The sequence below is a fragment of the Mastomys coucha genome, unplaced genomic scaffold (assembly GCF_008632895.1).
Source record: "Mastomys coucha isolate ucsf_1 unplaced genomic scaffold, UCSF_Mcou_1 pScaffold3, whole genome shotgun sequence".
Taxonomy (NCBI): domain Eukaryota; kingdom Metazoa; phylum Chordata; class Mammalia; order Rodentia; family Muridae; genus Mastomys; species Mastomys coucha.
In genome coordinates this window covers 69,576,420-69,580,100 of record NW_022196909.1, presented here as the reverse complement: position 1 = coordinate 69,580,100, position 3,681 = coordinate 69,576,420, and positions in this window count along the sequence as shown.

Genomic DNA, 3,681 nt, shown 5'->3' with positions numbered 1-3,681 from the left:
CCATCCAGAATCTAAAAATGGAAATAGAAACAATAAAGAAATCAGAAAGAGAGAAAACTCTGGAGATACAAAACCTAGGAAAGAAATCAGGAGTCATAGATGCAAACATCACCAACCGAATACAAGAGATAGAAGAGAGAATCTCAGGGGCAGAAGACAACATAGAAAACATTGACACAACAGTCAAAGAAAATACAAAAAGCTGAGAGTCCCTAACCCAAAACTTCCAGAAAATCTAGGATGCAATAAGAATACCAAACCTAAGGATAATAGGTATAAAAGAGAGTGAAGATTCCCAATGTAGTGGGCCAGTAAATATCTTCAACAAAATATAAAAGAAAACTTCCCTAACCTAAAGAAAGTGATGCCCATGAACATACAAGAAGCCTACAGAACTCCAAGTAGACTGGACCAGAAAAGAAATTCCTCCTGTCACATAATTGTCAAAACACCAAATGCACTAAACAAAGTAAGAATTTTAAAATCAGTAAGGGGAAAAGGTCAAGTAACATATAAAGGCAGGCCTATCAGAATTACACCAGAATTCTTACCAGAGACTATGAAAGCTAAAAGATCCTGAGCAGATGTCATACAGACCCTACAAAACACAAATGCCATCCCAGGCTACTATAAGCAGCAAAACTCTCAATTACCATAGATGGAGAAAACAAGATATTCCATGACAAAAAAAAAAATTTACACAATATCTTTCCACAAATCCAGCCCTACAAAGGATAATAGATGGAAAACATAAGGAGCAAAATTACACCCTAGAAGAAGCAAGAAAGTAATCTTTCAACAAACCCACACAAACCTAATTCCACCTCTTACAACAAAAAAAACCAGGAAGTAACAATTACTTTTTCTTAATATCTTAATGTGAAAATTAATATTACCAACATATCCTAATCGAGTGAAATCCAAAAATATGAGGAATTAGAAATTTATTGACTGTTATCCAATGGTCTCTCTAATTTGGTAATTGGAGTAATAGGTCCAATATTGTACTTTCAGCTTGTTTGTTCATGACAGTATCTTGCTGTGTACAACATAAGGGTCTTGAAATCTTGCTTCTCCTATCTCAGACTCTCTATTAGTAGTATTTATTATTTCACATTTTTACACTTTACTATGGTTTTCAGAACAGCTTATATATTTCAAAAGTATTTATATACCCAAAAGAAACAGAAACGACTAACTAGGGAGGTGGCTCATAAGAGAACAACAAAGAGTGAGACTGAATGCTTTGCTTGACATTTGTAACTCTTGTATCAAGTTTGAAGAAGAGGACTTTATAAGTTACTCTTTCTCTGCAATGAATGCTTTTCCAAATTATCACAGATAATGAACCAAATTCTTACCTTCACCTAATGTCTGTGCCACCCTCCAAGCAGAACCTTTGTTCATTGAAATAGTTGGTGAATGACTTTATGGATAGACAATCTTATTACATATACCATTTCTTAAATGAATGTAACCTGTTTTCTGTGGGCTGAGAATAAATTAACTCACTCAAGTCAAATAGCTTTGACCATAACAGGACGTCTGTATCCAAAAATCATGCCCTCAATTTATTTCTTGGTGCAGCAGAACTCTCAACTCTCAGCTTAGCTACAATGGAGGTAAAGTCCTTTGGTGATGTGAGGGTTATTGATGTACAGCCTTATTACAATGAAATCCAATGTCTAAAAATTGTTCTTATTTTGGGCTTGTACCACAGTAAGAGCCAAGATTTTAAACTCTACTAAATACAAAACAAACAAAAAGACTTCATCTATTTATGTTCATTTAAGAAAATACTAGTAGTGATGTATTATTTTGAAATATACAGATAATATGTTTGGAGTTATCTAAAATTTATATTGAGAAAAATATATTTTCATTATTGCTGTAGATGAGCATCTATATAAGACTGTTAAATTGATTGTTGTTTTATATCAAACAACTTTTATAATACTTATCTTTATTGTTATAATATCTTATAAATTTTAAGGAATATGACAAAAAAGATACTGTAGGTATTGAAAAGGGGGTCTCTGGGAGGAGTTGGGGTACAAAAGGTAAACAAGAATGTGATTTAATTCTATTTACTTAAAATATGTTTCTAAATGTTAACAAATTCAAATAAATTGAAATCATGTAACTTTTCATAATGCAATAAAAGTTAAAAAAGAATCAACAACAACAAAAAGAATATGTTTATTACATGAAGAGGAAATGAAAGTGTAAAGGATAGATTTCAAAAGCATCCATAAGGTCACTATTCTGCTGCTGCCCTCATCATGGCACATCTGAAGAATGTGGATCTTGAGTGACAGGGTAATTCACATGAAAAAACAGGTACCATCAAAGAGAGAATTTGAGTAAGTCTTCATTTCCAACGTGGTGTAATGGGGACAAATATAACTGAGCTATTGCCAAAAGATTCTCTCTAGGTAAATTTATACAACCCTAGACAAAGGTGTGTATGGGAACCATAGGCAGCATAAATGTTGTGAAGTTACTTTACACCATAAAGTTTTCTAAAGCATATTTAGATGTTATAGCGAATGCAGTTCTCATTAATGCCCTTATTAATATGATCTGAAGTGGAAATTCATAGTTTCTTTGGAAAATAAGTTATGTCAGATGAAAGGAACACTTTGCTGATGCAGACACAGGTGAGATGTTTAATGCAGACATGTGAAGGAATGTTTCCCTGAAGTGGACACAGGTATAAGGATGTTTTGCTAAAGCAAGCATGTGAAAGGATATGTGATGAAGGATTATTTGCTAACAAAAGGCATATAACAGTCCACCTTATATTGTGTAGTTTAGCTCCTTTTGTCAGGACTCCACAGAAAGAAAGATGCCAAGAAAATTTTGGTTGTGTCTTGGAGTTTCTGAAGCTTCCGAAGACTCAGTCTAATTGGCAGAATGATGTCAGCTGGTACAAACTCATGCAGCATTTTGGCTAAGACACCTTTACCTGCTGAAGCAAGTTACATAGTGTTGCCAGCCAGTGGCAACAATAAGATTGGGTTATCTGGAATATGGAGTCAGGAGGAAATTGGTTAGCCATAATGTTATCTTAGTCCACGTGGAAGGGTCAAAATTAGACAGCACTCAAGTGTGATCACTCAGTCATCTTGCACTTAATAATAATCTCTTTGTTATAAGCCAACAGGTAGAATAGGTGAGGCAAAACCCCTCCCCCAAGTTCATCAGCATATAGGCCCAATCAGTAGCTTCTGTAGTCTCTGTAGAGGCAGGACTTCCGATGTAACTGGAACCAGATGTGAGGTGTGACAAATAGTACGAGGTGGGCAGAGAGGTGTGGTTATGAGAGGCAGGCAGGGTTAAGTAGGAGGGTTACAATTCCTCCCTTTTTATTAGAAAACAGCAGGTTAAAGGCATACTCAAAAGGCACAATCTTGTACAGAAAGTCTTATGGTGCTTGAAGGTTATAATCTGTGGATAATACTCTACTGAATGGCATCTTACCCATCATCAAGGTCATGTGCAGCTCATTTGATTCTACAAACTGGGCTTATTATGTGTTTATTCAAAAAACACAACCATTTGACACCTGCCTCTTTCTTAGGTTGGTACCTCCAGAGACCTAGTCGCAGAGTGTGGGGAGCTGCAGCTGCCACCATATATATATATATATATATATATATATATATATATATATATATA